Source organism: Hyperolius riggenbachi, chromosome 3, assembly GCF_040937935.1.
Source record: "Hyperolius riggenbachi isolate aHypRig1 chromosome 3, aHypRig1.pri, whole genome shotgun sequence".
NCBI lineage: Eukaryota > Metazoa > Chordata > Amphibia > Anura > Hyperoliidae > Hyperolius > Hyperolius riggenbachi.
Genome location: NC_090648.1, coordinates 77,550,670 through 77,564,117, shown reverse-complemented (window position 1 = coordinate 77,564,117; position 13,448 = coordinate 77,550,670). Strand labels below are relative to the sequence as shown.

General features: G+C 53.6%; 37 non-coding genes across 37 annotated transcripts; 16 read left to right on the top strand and 21 right to left on the bottom strand.

Moving 5' to 3' along the window:
* Positions 1 to 329: 329 nt before the first annotated feature.
* Positions 330 to 401, bottom strand: TRNAE-UUC (transfer RNA glutamic acid (anticodon UUC)). Its single transcript has one exon. It is a non-coding gene; the product is annotated as a tRNA-Glu (tRNA).
* A 133-nt stretch (positions 402 to 534) lies between these two features.
* On the top strand, positions 535 to 607 carry TRNAM-CAU (transfer RNA methionine (anticodon CAU)). The gene has a single exon. It is a non-coding gene; the product is annotated as a tRNA-Met (tRNA).
* Positions 608 to 1,002: 395 nt separating this feature from the next.
* On the bottom strand, positions 1,003 to 1,074 carry TRNAE-UUC (transfer RNA glutamic acid (anticodon UUC)). Its single transcript has one exon. It is a non-coding gene; the product is annotated as a tRNA-Glu (tRNA).
* A 133-nt stretch (positions 1,075 to 1,207) lies between these two features.
* Positions 1,208 to 1,280, top strand: TRNAM-CAU (transfer RNA methionine (anticodon CAU)). Its single transcript has one exon. It is a non-coding gene; the product is annotated as a tRNA-Met (tRNA).
* A 395-nt stretch (positions 1,281 to 1,675) lies between these two features.
* On the bottom strand, positions 1,676 to 1,747 carry TRNAE-CUC (transfer RNA glutamic acid (anticodon CUC)). Its single transcript has one exon. It is a non-coding gene; the product is annotated as a tRNA-Glu (tRNA).
* Positions 1,748 to 1,880: 133 nt separating this feature from the next.
* Positions 1,881 to 1,953, top strand: TRNAM-CAU (transfer RNA methionine (anticodon CAU)). Its single transcript has one exon. It is a non-coding gene; the product is annotated as a tRNA-Met (tRNA).
* A 395-nt stretch (positions 1,954 to 2,348) lies between these two features.
* Positions 2,349 to 2,420, bottom strand: TRNAE-UUC (transfer RNA glutamic acid (anticodon UUC)). The gene has a single exon. It is a non-coding gene; the product is annotated as a tRNA-Glu (tRNA).
* A 583-nt stretch (positions 2,421 to 3,003) lies between these two features.
* Positions 3,004 to 3,075, bottom strand: TRNAE-UUC (transfer RNA glutamic acid (anticodon UUC)). The gene has a single exon. It is a non-coding gene; the product is annotated as a tRNA-Glu (tRNA).
* Positions 3,076 to 3,208: 133 nt separating this feature from the next.
* Positions 3,209 to 3,281, top strand: TRNAM-CAU (transfer RNA methionine (anticodon CAU)). The gene has a single exon. It is a non-coding gene; the product is annotated as a tRNA-Met (tRNA).
* Positions 3,282 to 3,676: 395 nt separating this feature from the next.
* Positions 3,677 to 3,748, bottom strand: TRNAE-UUC (transfer RNA glutamic acid (anticodon UUC)). The gene has a single exon. It is a non-coding gene; the product is annotated as a tRNA-Glu (tRNA).
* A 133-nt stretch (positions 3,749 to 3,881) lies between these two features.
* TRNAM-CAU (transfer RNA methionine (anticodon CAU)) lies at positions 3,882 to 3,954 on the top strand. The gene has a single exon. It is a non-coding gene; the product is annotated as a tRNA-Met (tRNA).
* A 395-nt stretch (positions 3,955 to 4,349) lies between these two features.
* TRNAE-UUC (transfer RNA glutamic acid (anticodon UUC)) lies at positions 4,350 to 4,421 on the bottom strand. The gene has a single exon. It is a non-coding gene; the product is annotated as a tRNA-Glu (tRNA).
* A 133-nt stretch (positions 4,422 to 4,554) lies between these two features.
* TRNAM-CAU (transfer RNA methionine (anticodon CAU)) lies at positions 4,555 to 4,627 on the top strand. The gene has a single exon. It is a non-coding gene; the product is annotated as a tRNA-Met (tRNA).
* Positions 4,628 to 5,022: 395 nt separating this feature from the next.
* TRNAE-UUC (transfer RNA glutamic acid (anticodon UUC)) lies at positions 5,023 to 5,094 on the bottom strand. Its single transcript has one exon. It is a non-coding gene; the product is annotated as a tRNA-Glu (tRNA).
* Positions 5,095 to 5,227: 133 nt separating this feature from the next.
* On the top strand, positions 5,228 to 5,300 carry TRNAM-CAU (transfer RNA methionine (anticodon CAU)). The gene has a single exon. It is a non-coding gene; the product is annotated as a tRNA-Met (tRNA).
* A 395-nt stretch (positions 5,301 to 5,695) lies between these two features.
* On the bottom strand, positions 5,696 to 5,767 carry TRNAE-UUC (transfer RNA glutamic acid (anticodon UUC)). The gene has a single exon. It is a non-coding gene; the product is annotated as a tRNA-Glu (tRNA).
* Positions 5,768 to 5,900: 133 nt separating this feature from the next.
* Positions 5,901 to 5,973, top strand: TRNAM-CAU (transfer RNA methionine (anticodon CAU)). The gene has a single exon. It is a non-coding gene; the product is annotated as a tRNA-Met (tRNA).
* Positions 5,974 to 6,368: 395 nt separating this feature from the next.
* On the bottom strand, positions 6,369 to 6,440 carry TRNAE-UUC (transfer RNA glutamic acid (anticodon UUC)). The gene has a single exon. It is a non-coding gene; the product is annotated as a tRNA-Glu (tRNA).
* A 133-nt stretch (positions 6,441 to 6,573) lies between these two features.
* On the top strand, positions 6,574 to 6,646 carry TRNAM-CAU (transfer RNA methionine (anticodon CAU)). Its single transcript has one exon. It is a non-coding gene; the product is annotated as a tRNA-Met (tRNA).
* A 395-nt stretch (positions 6,647 to 7,041) lies between these two features.
* On the bottom strand, positions 7,042 to 7,113 carry TRNAE-UUC (transfer RNA glutamic acid (anticodon UUC)). Its single transcript has one exon. It is a non-coding gene; the product is annotated as a tRNA-Glu (tRNA).
* A 145-nt stretch (positions 7,114 to 7,258) lies between these two features.
* On the bottom strand, positions 7,259 to 7,330 carry TRNAE-UUC (transfer RNA glutamic acid (anticodon UUC)). The gene has a single exon. It is a non-coding gene; the product is annotated as a tRNA-Glu (tRNA).
* A 583-nt stretch (positions 7,331 to 7,913) lies between these two features.
* TRNAE-UUC (transfer RNA glutamic acid (anticodon UUC)) lies at positions 7,914 to 7,985 on the bottom strand. The gene has a single exon. It is a non-coding gene; the product is annotated as a tRNA-Glu (tRNA).
* A 133-nt stretch (positions 7,986 to 8,118) lies between these two features.
* On the top strand, positions 8,119 to 8,191 carry TRNAM-CAU (transfer RNA methionine (anticodon CAU)). Its single transcript has one exon. It is a non-coding gene; the product is annotated as a tRNA-Met (tRNA).
* A 395-nt stretch (positions 8,192 to 8,586) lies between these two features.
* Positions 8,587 to 8,658, bottom strand: TRNAE-UUC (transfer RNA glutamic acid (anticodon UUC)). The gene has a single exon. It is a non-coding gene; the product is annotated as a tRNA-Glu (tRNA).
* Positions 8,659 to 8,791: 133 nt separating this feature from the next.
* Positions 8,792 to 8,864, top strand: TRNAM-CAU (transfer RNA methionine (anticodon CAU)). The gene has a single exon. It is a non-coding gene; the product is annotated as a tRNA-Met (tRNA).
* A 395-nt stretch (positions 8,865 to 9,259) lies between these two features.
* On the bottom strand, positions 9,260 to 9,331 carry TRNAE-UUC (transfer RNA glutamic acid (anticodon UUC)). Its single transcript has one exon. It is a non-coding gene; the product is annotated as a tRNA-Glu (tRNA).
* Positions 9,332 to 9,464: 133 nt separating this feature from the next.
* On the top strand, positions 9,465 to 9,537 carry TRNAM-CAU (transfer RNA methionine (anticodon CAU)). The gene has a single exon. It is a non-coding gene; the product is annotated as a tRNA-Met (tRNA).
* Positions 9,538 to 9,932: 395 nt separating this feature from the next.
* Positions 9,933 to 10,004, bottom strand: TRNAE-UUC (transfer RNA glutamic acid (anticodon UUC)). The gene has a single exon. It is a non-coding gene; the product is annotated as a tRNA-Glu (tRNA).
* Positions 10,005 to 10,137: 133 nt separating this feature from the next.
* On the top strand, positions 10,138 to 10,210 carry TRNAM-CAU (transfer RNA methionine (anticodon CAU)). Its single transcript has one exon. It is a non-coding gene; the product is annotated as a tRNA-Met (tRNA).
* A 395-nt stretch (positions 10,211 to 10,605) lies between these two features.
* TRNAE-UUC (transfer RNA glutamic acid (anticodon UUC)) lies at positions 10,606 to 10,677 on the bottom strand. The gene has a single exon. It is a non-coding gene; the product is annotated as a tRNA-Glu (tRNA).
* Positions 10,678 to 10,810: 133 nt separating this feature from the next.
* On the top strand, positions 10,811 to 10,883 carry TRNAM-CAU (transfer RNA methionine (anticodon CAU)). Its single transcript has one exon. It is a non-coding gene; the product is annotated as a tRNA-Met (tRNA).
* A 395-nt stretch (positions 10,884 to 11,278) lies between these two features.
* On the bottom strand, positions 11,279 to 11,350 carry TRNAE-UUC (transfer RNA glutamic acid (anticodon UUC)). The gene has a single exon. It is a non-coding gene; the product is annotated as a tRNA-Glu (tRNA).
* Positions 11,351 to 11,483: 133 nt separating this feature from the next.
* On the top strand, positions 11,484 to 11,556 carry TRNAM-CAU (transfer RNA methionine (anticodon CAU)). The gene has a single exon. It is a non-coding gene; the product is annotated as a tRNA-Met (tRNA).
* Positions 11,557 to 11,951: 395 nt separating this feature from the next.
* Positions 11,952 to 12,023, bottom strand: TRNAE-UUC (transfer RNA glutamic acid (anticodon UUC)). The gene has a single exon. It is a non-coding gene; the product is annotated as a tRNA-Glu (tRNA).
* A 583-nt stretch (positions 12,024 to 12,606) lies between these two features.
* Positions 12,607 to 12,678, bottom strand: TRNAE-UUC (transfer RNA glutamic acid (anticodon UUC)). Its single transcript has one exon. It is a non-coding gene; the product is annotated as a tRNA-Glu (tRNA).
* Positions 12,679 to 12,811: 133 nt separating this feature from the next.
* On the top strand, positions 12,812 to 12,884 carry TRNAM-CAU (transfer RNA methionine (anticodon CAU)). The gene has a single exon. It is a non-coding gene; the product is annotated as a tRNA-Met (tRNA).
* A 395-nt stretch (positions 12,885 to 13,279) lies between these two features.
* On the bottom strand, positions 13,280 to 13,351 carry TRNAE-UUC (transfer RNA glutamic acid (anticodon UUC)). The gene has a single exon. It is a non-coding gene; the product is annotated as a tRNA-Glu (tRNA).
* Between the last annotated feature and the right edge of the window lie 97 nt (positions 13,352 to 13,448).

The window sequence follows — 13,448 nt, the reverse complement described above, 5'->3', positions numbered from 1 at the left end:
CGGAGACTTTTGATCACTTTCCCACCCACTGAGATACCACTGAGAGTAGAGTCTGGACATCAGCGCTATCAGCAGCAGAGTTGCAAAAGGGGCTTGGAGCAACTGAAAATCTGACTTTGGACATTGCCTTTCTTGTCACCCGCCGAGAACTTTTGTAGATGGGGCGAAGAGAAAACAGCCAGTATTACAGAGGGAGGACCTTTTTCTGGCCAACAGCCGTTCTTCCCCTGCACTAATAGGCCCCCAAGGAGAAGGCTTTTGTTGGGCTCCGGTACGCTCACCTGGGAAGCTTGATTCTGATGAGCGCACCTTAGCCAAAAGGCAGGACGTTCCCATACCGGGAGTCGAACCCGGGCCGCCTGGGTGAAAAACAGGAATCCTGACCGCTAGACCATATGGGAGGCGTTCGGTAAGAGCTGAATGCATCTGGGGAAAAAAGGAGCTCGAGAGCCAGAGGGGGGCATCAGCTCTGTCTAGACAGCAAACCATGAGCCAACTTACCTGGCGCGTGTGCGGCACAGTGGCAAAAGCACTGCCTCGTTAGCGCAGTAGGTAGCGCGTCAGTCTCATAATCTGAAGGTCGTGAGTTCAATCCTCACACGGGGCACTGTCCTCATGCTTGGACAGCCTTTTGGTTAGGGCAAGTCCACCCTATAAGCGTACAAGCCTATCGCGGAGACTTTTGATCACTTTCCCACCCACTGAGATACCACTGAGAGTAGAGTCTGGACATCAGCGCTATCAGCAGCAGAGTTGCAAAAGGGGCTTGGAGCAACTGAAAATCTGACTTTGGACATTGCCTTTCTTGTCACCCGCCGAGAACTTTTGTAGATGGGGCGAAGAGAAAACAGCCAGTATTACAGAGGGAGGACCTTTTTCTGGCCAACAGCCATTCTTCCCCTGCACTAATAGGCCACCAAGGAGAAGGCTTTTGTTGGGCTCCGGTACGCTCACCTGGGAAGCTTGATTCTGATGAGCGCACCTTAGCCAAAAGGCAGGACGTTCCCTTACCGGGAGTCGAACCCGGGCCGCCTGGGTGAAAACCAGGAATCCTGACCGCTAGACCATATGGGAGGCGTTCGGTAAGAGCTGAATGCATCTGGGGGAAAAAGGAGCTCGAGAGCCAGAGGGGGGCATCAGCTCTGTCTAGACAGCAAACCATGAGCCAACTTACCTGGCGCGTGTGCGGCACAGTGGCAAAAGCACTGCCTCGTTAGCGCAGTAGGTAGCGCGTCAGTCTCATAATCTGAAGGTTGTGAGTTCAATCCTCACACGGGGCACTGTCCTCATGCTTGGACAGCCTTTTGGTTAGGGCAAGTCCACCCTATAAGCGTACAAGCCTATCGCGGAGACTTTTGATCACTTTCCCACCCACTGAGATACCACTGAGAGTAGAGTCTGGACATCAGCGCTATCAGCAGCAGAGTTGCAAAAGGGGCTTGGAGCAACTGAAAATCTGACTTTGGACATTGCCTTTCTTGTCACCCGCCGAGAACTTTTGTAGATGGGGCGAAGAGAAAACAGCCAGTATTACAGAGGGAGGACCTTTTTCTGGCCAACAGCCGTTCTTCCCCTGCACTAATAGGCCCCCAAGGAGAAGGCTTTTGTTGGGCTCCGGTACGCTCACCTGGGAAGCTTGATTCTGATGAGCGCACCTTAGCCAAAAGGCAGGAGGTTCCCATACCGGGAGTCGAACCCGGGCCGCCTGGGTGAGAACCAGGAATCCTGACCGCTAGACCATATGGGAGGCGATCGATAAGAGCTGAATGCATCTGGGGGAAAAAGGAGCTCGAGAGCCAGAGGGGGGCATCAGCTCTGTCTAGACAGCAAACCATGAGCCAACTTACCTGGCGCGTGTGCGGCACAGTGGCAAAAGCACTGCCTCGTTAGCGCAGTAGGTAGCGCGTCAGTCTCATAATCTGAAGGTCGTGAGTTCAATCCTCACACGGGGCACTGTCCTCATGCTTGGACAGCCTTTTGGTTAGGGCAAGTCCACCCTATAAGCGTACAAGCCTATCGCGGAGACTTTTGATCACTTTCCCACCCACTGAGATACCACTGAGAGTAGAGTCTGGACATCAGCGCTATCAGCAGCAGAGTTGCAAAAGGGGCTTGGAGCAACTGAAAATCTGACTTTGGACATTGCCTTTCTTGTCACCCGCCGAGAACTTTTGTAGATGGGGCGAAGAGAAAACAGCCAGTATTACAGAGGGAGGACCTTTTTCTGGCCAACAGCCGTTCTTCCCCTGCACTAATAGGCCCCCAAGGAGAAGGCTTTTGTTGGGCTCCGGGAAGCTCACCTGGGAAGCTTGATTCTGATGAGCGCACCTTAGCCAAAAGGCAGGACGTTCCCATACCGGGAGTCGAACCCGGGCCGCCTGGGTGAAAACCAGGAATCCTGACCGCTAGACCATATGGGAGGCGTTCGGTAAGAGCTGAATGCATCTGGGGGAAAAAGGAGCTCGAGAGCCAGAGGGGGGCATCAGCTCTGTCTAGACAGCAAACCATGAGCCAACTTACCTGGCGCGTGTGCGGCACAGTGGCAAAAGCACTGCCTCGTTAGCGCAGTAGGTAGCGCGTCAGTCTCATAATCTGAAGGTCGTGAGTTCAATCCTCATGCTTGGACAGCCTTTTGGTTAGGGCAAGTCCACCCTATAAGTGTACAAGCCTATCGCGGAGACTTTTGATCACTTTCCCACCCACTGAGATACCACTGAGAGTAGAGTCTGGACATCAGCGCTATCAGCAGCAGAGTTGCAAAAGGGGCTTGGAGCAACTGAAAATCTGACTTTGGACATTGCCTTTCTTGTCACCCGCCGAGAACTTTTGTAGATGGGGCGAAGAGAAAACAGCCAGTATTACAGAGGGAGGACCTTTTTCTGGCCAACAGCCGTTCTTCCCCTGCACTAATAGGCCCCCAAGGAGAAGGCTTTTGTTGGGCTCCGGTACGCTCACCTGGGAAGCTTGATTCTGATGAGCGCACCTTAGCCAAAAGGCAGGACGTTCCCATACCGGGAGTCGAACCCGGGCCGCCTGGGTGAAAACCAGGAATCCTGACCGCTAGACCATATGGGAGGCGTTCAGTAAGAGCTGAATGCATCGGGGGGAAAAAGGAGCTCGAGAGCCAGAGGGGGGCATCAGCTCTGTCTAGACAGCAAACCATGAGCCAACTTACCTGGCGCGTGTGCGGCACAGTGGCAAAAGCACTGCCTCGTTAGCGCAGTAGGTAGCGCGTCAGTCTCATAATCTGAAGGTCGTGAGTTCAATCCTCACACGGGGCACTGTCCTCATGCTTGGACAGCCTTTTGGTTAGGGCAAGTCCACCCTATAAGCGTACAAGCCTATCGCGGAGACTTTTGATCACTTTCCCACCCACTGAGATACCACTGAGAGTAGAGTCTGGACATCAGCGCTATCAGCAGCAGAGTTGCAAAAGGGGCTTGGAGCAACTGAAAATCTGACTTTGGACATTGCCTTTCTTGTCACCCGCCGAGAACTTTTGTAGATGGGGCGAAGAGAAAACAGCCAGTATTACAGAGGGAGGACCTTTTTCTGGCCAACAGCCATTCTTCCCCTGCACTAATAGGCCACCAAGGAGAAGGCTTTTGTTGGGCTCCGGTACGCTCACCTGGGAAGCTTGATTCTGATGAGCGCATCTTAGCCAAAAGGCAGGACGTTCCCATACCAGGAGTCGAACCCGGGCCGCCTGGGTGAAAACCAGGAATCCTGACCGCTAGACCATATGGGAGGCGTTCGGTTAGAGCTGAATGCATCTGGGGGAAAAAGGAGCTCGAGAGCCAGAGGGGGGCATCAGCTCTGTCTAGACAGCAAACCATGAGCCAACTTACCTGGCGCGTGTGCGGCACAGTGGCAAAAGCACTGCCTCGTTAGTGCAGTAGGTAGCGCGTCAGTCTCATAATCTGAAGGTTGTGAGTTCAATCCTCACACGGGGCACTGTCCTCATGCTTGGACAGCCTTTTGGTTAGGGCAAGTCCACCCTATAAGCGTACAAGCCTATCGCGGAGACTTTTGATCACTTTCCCACCCACTGAGATACCACTGAGAGTAGAGTCTGGACATCAGCGCTATCAGCAGCAGAGTTGCAAAAGGGGCTTGGAGCAACTGAAAATCTGACTTTGGACATTGCCTTTCTTGTCACCCGCCGAGAACTTTTGTAGATGGGGCGAAGAGAAAACAGCCAGTATTACAGAGGGAGGACCTTTTTCTGGCCAACAGCCGTTCTTCCCCTGCACTAATAGGCCCCCAAGGAGAAGGCTTTTGTTGGGCTCCGGTACGCTCACCTGGGAAGCTTGATTCTGATGAGCGCACCTTAGCCAAAAGGCAGGACGTTCCCATACCGGGAGTCGAACCCGGGCCGCCTGGGTGAATACCAGGAATCCTGACCGCTAGACCATATGGGAGGCGTTCGGTAAGAGCTGAATGCATCTGGGGGAAAAAGGAGCTCGAGAGCCAGAGGGGGGCATCAGCTCTGTCTAGACAGCAAACCATGAGCCAACTTACCTGGCGCGTGTGCGGCACAGTGGCAAAAGCACTGCCTCGTTAGCGCAGTAGGTAGCGCGTCAGTCTCATAATCTGAAGGTCGTGAGTTCAATCCTCACACGGGGCACTGTCCTCATGCTTGGACAGCCTTTTGGTTAGGGCAAGTCCACCCTATAAGCGTACAAGCCTATCGCGGAGACTTTTGATCACTTTCCCACCCACTGAGATACCACTGAGAGTAGAGTCTGGACATCAGCGCTATCAGCAGCAGAGTTGCAAAAGGGGCTTGGAGCAACTGAAAATCTGACTTTGGACATTGCCTTTCTTGTCACCCGCCGAGAACTTTTGTAGATGGGGCGAAGAGAAAACAGCCAGTATTACAGAGAGAGGACCTTTTTCTGGCCAACAGCCGTTCTTCCCCTGCACTAATAGGCCCCCAAGGAGAAGGCTTTTGTTGGGCTCCGGTACGCTCACCTGGGAAGCTTGATTCTGATGAGCGCACCTTAGCCAAAAGGCAGGACGTTCCCATAACGGGAGTCGAACCCGGGCCGCCTGGGTGAAAACCAGGAATCCTGACCGCTAGACCATATGGGAGGCGTTCGGTAAGAGCTGAATGCATCTGGGGGAAAAAGGAGCTCGAGAGCCAGAGGGGGGCATCAGCTCTGTCTAGACAGCAAACCATGAGCCAACTTACCTGGTGCGTGTGCGGCACAGTTGCAAAAGCACTGCCTCGTTAGCGCAGTAGGTAGCGCGTCAGTCTCATAATCTGAAGGTTGTGAGTTCAATCCTCACACGGGGCACTGTCCTCATGCTTGGACAGCCTTTTGGTTAGGGCAAGACCACCCTATAAGCGTACAAGCCTATCGCGGAGACTTTTGATCACTTTCCCACCCACTGAGATACCACTGAGAGTAGAGTCTGGACATCAGCGCTATCAGCAGCAGAGTTGCAAAAGGGGCTTGGAGCAACTGAAAATCTGACTTTGGACATTGCCTTTCTTGTCACCCGCCGAGAACTTTTGTAGATGGGGCGAAGAGAAAACAGCCAGTATTACAGAGGGAGGACCTTTTTCTGGCCAACAGCCGTTCTTCCCCTGCACTAATAGGCCCCCAAGGAGAAGGCTTTTGTTGGGCTCCGGTACGCTCACCTGGGAAGCTTGATTCTGATGAGCGCACCTTAGCCAAAAGGGAGGTTGTTCTCATACCGGGAGTCGAACACGGGCCGCCTGGGTGAAAACCAGGAATCCTGACCACTAGACCATATGGGAGGCGTTCAGTAGGAGCTTAATGCATCTGGGGGAAAAAGGAGCTCGAGAGCCAGAGGGGGGCATCAGCTCTGTCTAGACAGCAAACCATGAGCCAACTTACCTGGCGCGTGTGCGGCACAGTGGCAAAAGCACTGCCTCGTTAGCGCAGTAGGTAGCGCGTCAGTCTCATAATCTGAAGGTCGTGAGTTCAATCCTCACACGGGGCACTGTCCTCATGCTTGGACAGCCTTTTGGTTAGGGCAAGTCCACCCTATAAGCGTACAAGCCTATCGCGGAGACTTTTGATCACTTTCCCACCCACTGAGATACCACTGAGAGTAGAGTCTGGACATCAGCGCTATCAGCAGCAGAGTTGCAAAAGGGGCTTGGAGCAACTGAAAATCTGACTTTGGACATTGCCTTTCTTGTCACCCGCCGAGAACTTTTGTAGATGGGGCGAAGAGAAAACAGCCAGTATTACAGAGGGAGGACCTTTTTCTGGCCAACAGCCATTCTTCCCCTGCACTAATAGGCCACCAAGGAGAAGGCTTTTGTTGGGCTCCGGTACGCTCACCTGGGAAGCTTGATTCTGATGAGCGCACCTTAGCCAAAAGGCAGGACGTTCCCATACCGGGAGTTGAACCCGGGCCGCCTGGGTGAAAACCAGGAATCCTGACCGCTAGACCATATGGGAGGCGTTCGGTAAGTGCTGAATGCATCTGGGGGAAAAAGGAGCTCGAGAGCCAGAGGGGGGCATCAGCTCTGACTAGACAGCAAACCATGAGCCAACTTACCTGGCGCGTGTGCGGCACAGTGGCAAAGGCACAGCCTCGTTAGCGCAGTAGGTAGCGCGTCAGTCTCATAATCTGAAGGTCGTGAGTTCAATCCTCACACGGGGCACTGTCCTCATGCTTGGACAGCCTTTTGGTTAGGGCAAGTCCACCCTATAAGCGTACAAGCCTATCGCGGAGACTTTTGATCACTTTCCCACCCACTGAGATACCACTGAGAGTAGAGTCTGGACATCAGCGCTATCAGCAGCAGAGTTGCAAAAGGGGCTTGGAGCAACTGAAAATCTGACTTTGGACATTGCCTTTCTTGTCACCCGCCGAGAACTTTTGTAGATGGGGCGAAGAGAAAACAGCCAGTATTACAGAGGGAGGACCTTTTTCTGGCCAACAGCCGTTCTTCCCCTGCACTAATAGGCCCCCAAGGAGAAGGCTTTTGTTGGGCTCCGGTACGCTCACCTGGGAAGCTTGATTCTGATGAGCGCACCTTAGCCAAAAGGCAGGACGTTCCCATACCGGGAGTCGAACCCGGGCCGCCTGGGTGAAAACCAGGAATCCTGACCGCTAGACCATATGGGAGGCGTTCAGTAAAAGCTGAATGCATCGGGGGGAAAAAGGAGCTCGAGAGCCAGAGGGGGGCATCAGCTCTGTCTAGACAGCAAACCATGAGCCAACTTACCTGGCGCGTGTGCGGCACAGTTTTCACCCAGGCGGCACAGTTCGACTCCCATACCGGGAGTCGAACCCGGGCCGCCTGGGTGAAAACCAGGAATCCTGACCGCTAGACCATATGGGAGGCGTTCGGTAAGAGCTGAATGCATCTGGGGGAAAAAGGAGCTCGAGAGCCAGAGGGGGGCATCAGCTCTGTCTAGACAGCAAACCATGAGCCAACTTACCTGGCGCGTGTGCGGCACAGTGGCAAAAGCACTGCCTCGTTAGCGCGGTAGGTAGCGCGTCAGTCTCATAATCTGAAGGTCGTGAGTTCAATCCTCATGCTTGGACAGCCTTTTGGTTAGGGCAAGTCCACCCTATAAGTGTACAAGCCTATCGCGGAGACTTTTGATCACTTTCCCACCCACTGAGATACCACTGAGAGTAGAGTCTGGACATCAGCGCTATCAGCAGCAGAGTTGCAAAAGGGGCTTGGAGCAACTGAAAATCTGACTTTGGACATTGCCTTTCTTGTCACCCGCCGAGAACTTTTGTAGATGGGGCGAAGAGAAAACAGCCAGTATTACAGAGGGAGGACCTTTTTCTGGCCAACAGCCGTTCTTCCCCTGCACTAATAGGCCCCCAAGGAGAAGGCTTTTGTTGGGCTCTGGTACGCTCACCTGGGAAGCTTGATTCTGATGAGCGCACCTTAGCCAAAAGGCAGGACGTTCCCATACCGGGAGTCGAACCCGGGCCGCCTGGGTGAAAACCAGGAATCCTGACCGCTAGACCATATGGGAGGCGTTCAGTAAAAGCTGAATGCATCGGGGGGAAAAAGGAGCTCGAGAGCCAGAGGGGGGCATCAGCTCTGTCTAGACAGCAAACCATGAGCCAACTTACCTGGCGCGTGTGCGGCACAGTGGCAAAAGCACTGCCTCGTTAGCGCAGTAGGTAGCGCGTCAGTCTCATAATCTGAAGGTTGTGAGTTCAATCCTCACACGGGGCACTGTCCTCATGCTTGGACAGCCTTTTGGTTAGGGCAAGTCCACCCTATAAGCGTACAAGCCTATCGCGGAGACTTTTGATCACTTTCCCACCCACTGAGATACCACTGAGAGTAGAGTCTGGACATCAGCGCTATCAGCAGCAGAGTTGCAAAAGGGGCTTGGAGCAACTGAAAATCTGACTTTGGACATTGCCTTTCTTGTCACCCGCCGAGAACTTTTGTAGATGGGGCGAAGAGAAAACAGCCAGTATTACAGAGGGAGGACCTTTTTCTGGCCAACAGCCATTCTTCCCCTGCACTAATAGGCCACCAAGGAGAAGGCTTTTGTTGGGCTCCGGTACGCTCACCTGGGAAGCTTGATTCTGATGAGCGCACCTTAGCCAAAAGGCAGGACGTTCCCATACCGGGAGTCGAACCCGGGCCGCCTGGGTGAAAACCAGGAATCCTGACCGCTAGACCATATGGGAGGCGTTCGGTAAGAGCTGAATGCATCTGGGGGAAAAAGGAGCTCGAGAGCCAGAGGGGGGCATCAGCTCTGTCTAGACAGCAAACCATGAGCCAACTTACCTGGCGCGTGTGCGGCACAGTGGCAAAAGCACTGCCTCGTTAGCGCAGTAGGTAGCGCGTCAGTCTCATAATCTGAAGGTTGTGAGTTCAATCCTCACATGGGGCACTGTCCTCATGCTTGGACAGCCTTTTGGTTAGGGCAAGTCCACCCTATAAGCGTACAAGCCTATCGCGGAGACTTTTGATCACTTTCCCACCCACTGAGATACCACTGAGAGTAGAGTCTGGACATCAGCGCTATCAGCAGCAGAGTTGCAAAAGGGGCTTGGAGCAACTGAAAATCTGACTTTGGACATTGCCTTTCTTGTCACCCGCCGAGAACTTTTGTAGATGGGGCGAAGAGAAAACAGCCAGTATTACAGAGGGAGGACCTTTTTCTGGCCAACAGCCGTTCTTCCCCTGCACTAATAGGCCCCCAAGGAGAAGGCTTTTGTTGGGCTCCGGTACGCTCACCTGGGAAGCTTGATTCTGATGAGCGCACCTTAGCCAAAAGGCAGGACGTTCCCATACCGGGAGTCGAACCCGGGCCGCCTGGGTGAAAACCAGGAATCCTGACCGCTAGACCATATGGGAGGCGTTCAGTAAGAGCTGAATGCATCTGGGGGAAAAAGGAGCTCGAGAGCCAGAGGGGGGCATCAGCTCTGTCTAGACAGCAAACCATGAGCCAACTTACCTGGCGCGTGTGCGGCACAGTGGCAAAAGCACTGCCTCGTTAGCGCAGTAGGTAGCGCGTCAGTCTCATAATCTGAAGGTCGTGAGTTCAATCCTCACACGGGGCACTGTCCTCATGCTTGGACAGCCTTTTGGTTAGGGCAAGTCCACCCTATAAGCGTACAAGCCTATCGCGGAGACTTTTGATCACTTTCCCACCCACTGAGATACCACTGAGAGTAGAGTCTGGACATCAGCGCTATCAGCAGCAGAGTTGCAAAAGCGGCTTGGAGCAACTGAAAATCTGACTTTGGACATTGCCTTTCTTGTCACCCGCCGAGAACTTTTGTAGATGGGGCGAAGAGAAAACAGCCAGTATTACAGAGAGAGGACCTTTTTCTGGCCAACAGCCGTTCTTCCCCTGCACTAATAGGCCCCCAAGGAGAAGGCTTTTGTTGGGCTCCGGTACGCTCACCTGGGAAGCTTGATTCTGATGAGCGCACCTTAGCCAAAAGGGAGGACGTTCCCATACCGGGAGTCGAACCCGGGCCTCCTGGGTGAAAACCAGGAATCCTGACCGCTAGACCATATGGGAGGCATTCGGTAAGAGCTGAATGCATCTGGGGGAAAAAGGAGCTCGAGAGCCAGAGGGGGGCATCAGCTCTGTCTAGACAGCAAACCATGAGCCAACTTACCTGGTGCGTGTGCGGCACAGTTGCAAAAGCACTGCCTCGTTAGCGCAGTAGGTAGCGCGTCAGTCTCATAATCTGAAGGTTGTGAGTTCAATCCTCACACGGGGCACTGTCCTCATGCTTGGACAGCCTTTTGGTTAGGGCAAGTCCACCCTATAAGCGTACAAGCCTATCGCGGAGACTTTTGATCACTTTCCCACCCACTGAGATACCACTGAGAGTAGAGTCTGGACATCAGCGCTATCAGCAGCAGAGTTGCAAAAGGGGCTTGGAGCAACTGAAAATCTGACTTTGGACATTGCCTTTCTTGTCACCCGCCGAGAACTTTTGTAGATGGGGCGAAGAGAAAACAGCCAGTATTACAGAGGGAGGACCTTTTTCTGGCCAACAGCCGTTCTTCCCCTGCACTAATAGGCCCCCAAGGAGAAGGCTTTTGTTGGGCTCCGGTACGCTCACCTGGGAAGCTTGATTCTGATGAGCGCACCTTAGCCAAAAGGGAGGTTGTTCTCATACCGGGAGTCGAACACGGGCCGCCTGGGTGAAAACCAGGAATCCTGACCACTAGACCATATGGGAGGCGTTCAGTAGGAGCTTAATGCATCTGGGGGAAAAAGGAGCTCGAGAGCCAGAGGGGGGCATCAGCTCTGTCTAGACAGCAAACCATGAGCCAACTTACCTGGCGCGTGTGCGGCACAGTGGCAAAAGCACTGCCTCGTTAGCGCAGTAGGTAGCGCGTCAGTCTCATAATCTGAAGGTCGTGAGTTCAATCCTCACACGGGGCACTGTCCTCATGCTTGGACAGCCTTTTGGTTAGGGCAAGTCCACCCTATAAGCGTACAAGCCTATCGCGGAGACTTTTGATCACTTTCCCACCCACTGAGATACCACTGAGAGTAGAGTCTGGACATCAGCGCTATCAGCAGCAGAGTTGCAAAAGGGGCTTGGAGCAACTGAAAATCTGACTTTGGACATTGCCTTTCTTGTCACCCGCCGAGAACTTTTGTAGATGGGGCGAAGAGAAAACAGCCAGTATTACAGAGGGAGGACCTTTTTCTGGCCAACAGCCATTCTTCCCCTGCACTAATAGGCCACCAAGGAGAAGGCTTTTGTTGGGCTCCGGTACGCTCACCTGGGAAGCTTGATTCTGATGAGCGCACCTTAGCCAAAAGGCAGGACGTTCCCATACCGGGAGTTGAACCCGGGCCGCCTGGGTGAAAACCAGGAATCCTGACCGCTAGACCATATGGGAGGCGTTCGGTAAGTGCTGAATGCATCTGGGGGAAAAAGGAGCTCGAGAGCCAGAGGGGGGCATCAGCTCTGACTAGACAGCAAACCATGAGCCAACTTACCTGGCGCGTGTGCGGCACAGTGGCAAAGGCACAGCCTCGTTAGCGCAGTAGGTAGCGCGTCAGTCTCATAATCTGAAGGTCGTGAGTTCAATCCTCACACGGGGCACTGTCCTCATGCTTGGACAGCCTTTTGGTTAGGGCAAGTCCACCCTATAAGCGTACAAGCCTATCGCGGAGACTTTTGATCACTTTCCCACCCACTGAGATACCACTGAGAGTAGAGTCTGGACATCAGCGCTATCAGCAGCAGAGTTGCAAAAGGGGCTTGGAGCAACTGAAAATCTGACTTTGGACATTGCCTTTCTTGTCACCCGCCGAGAACTTTTGTAGATGGGGCGAAGAGAAAACAGCCAGTATTACAGAGGGAGGACCTTTTTCTGGCCAACAGCCGTTCTTCCCCTGCACTAATAGGCCCCCAAGGAGAAGGCTTTTGTTGGGCTCCGGTACGCTCACCTGGGAAGCTTGATTCTGATGAGCGCAATTTAGCCAAAAGGCAGGACGTTCCCATACCGGGAGTCGAACCCGGGCCGCCTGGGTGAAAACCAGGAATCCTGACCGCTAGACCATATGGGAGGCGTTCGGTAAGAGCTGAATGCATCTGGGGGAAAAAGGAGCTCGAGAGCCAGAGGGGGGCATCAGCTCTGTCTAGACAGCAAACCATGAGCCAACTTACCTGGCGCGTGTGCGGCACAGTGGCAAAAGCACTGCCTCGTTAGCGCAGTAGGTAGCGCGTCAGTCTCATAATCTGAAGGTCGTGAGTTCAATCCTCATGCTTGGACAGCCTTTTGGTTAGGGCAAGTCCACCCTATAAGTGTACAAGCCTATCGCGGAGACTTTTGATCACTTTCCCACCCACTGAGATACCACTGAGAGTAGAGTCTGGACATCAGCGCTATCAGCAGCAGAGTTGCAAAAGGGGCTTGGAGCAACTGAAAATCTGACTTTGGACATTGCCTTTCTTGTCACCCGCCGAGAACTTTTGTAGATGGGGCGAAGAGAAAACAGCCAGTATTACAGAGGGAGGACCTTTTTCTGGCCAACAGCCGTTCTTCCCCTGCACTAATAGGCCCCCAAGGAGAAGGCTTTTGTTGGGCTCTGGTACGCTCACCTGGGAAGCTTGATTCTGATGAGCGCACCTTAGCCAAAAGGCAGGACGTTCCCATACCGGGAGTCGAACCCGGGCCGCCTGGGTGAAAACCAGGAATCCTGACCGCTAGACCATATGGGAGGCGTTCAGTAAAAGCTGAATGCATCGGGGGGAAAAAGGAGCTCGAGAGCCAGAGGGGGGCATCAGCTCTGTCTAGACAGCAAACCATGAGCCAACTTACCTGGCGCGTGTGCGGCACAGTGGCAAAAGCACTGCCTCGTTAGCGCAGTAGGTAGCGCGTCAGTCTCATAATCAGAAGGTTGTGAGTTCAATCCTCACACGGGGCACTGTCCTCATGCTTGGACAGCCTTTTGGTTAGGGCAAGTCCACCCTATAAGCGTACAAGCCTATCGCGGAGACTTTTGATCACTTTCCCACCCACTGAGATACCACTGAGAGTAGAGTCTGGACATCAGCGCTATCAGCAGCAGAGTTGCAAAAGGGGCTTGGAGCAACTGAAAATCTGACTTTGGACATTGCCTTTCTTGTCACCCGCCGAGAACTTTTGTAGATGGGGCGAAGAGAAAACAGCCAGTATTACAGAGGGAGGACCTTTTTCTGGCCAACAGCCATTCTTCCCCTGCACTAATAGGCCACCAAGGAGAAGGCTTTTGTTGGGCTCCGGTACGCTCACCTGGGAAGCTTGATTCTGATGAGCGCACCTTAGCCAAAAGGCAGGACGTTCCCATACCGGGAGTCGAACCCGGGCCGCCTGGGTGAAAACCAGGAATCCTGACCGCTAGACCATATGGGAGGCGTTCGGTAAGAGCTGAATGCATCTGGGGGAAAAAGGAGCTCGAGAGCCAGAGGGGGGCATCAGCTCTGTCTAGACAGCAAACCATGAGCCAACT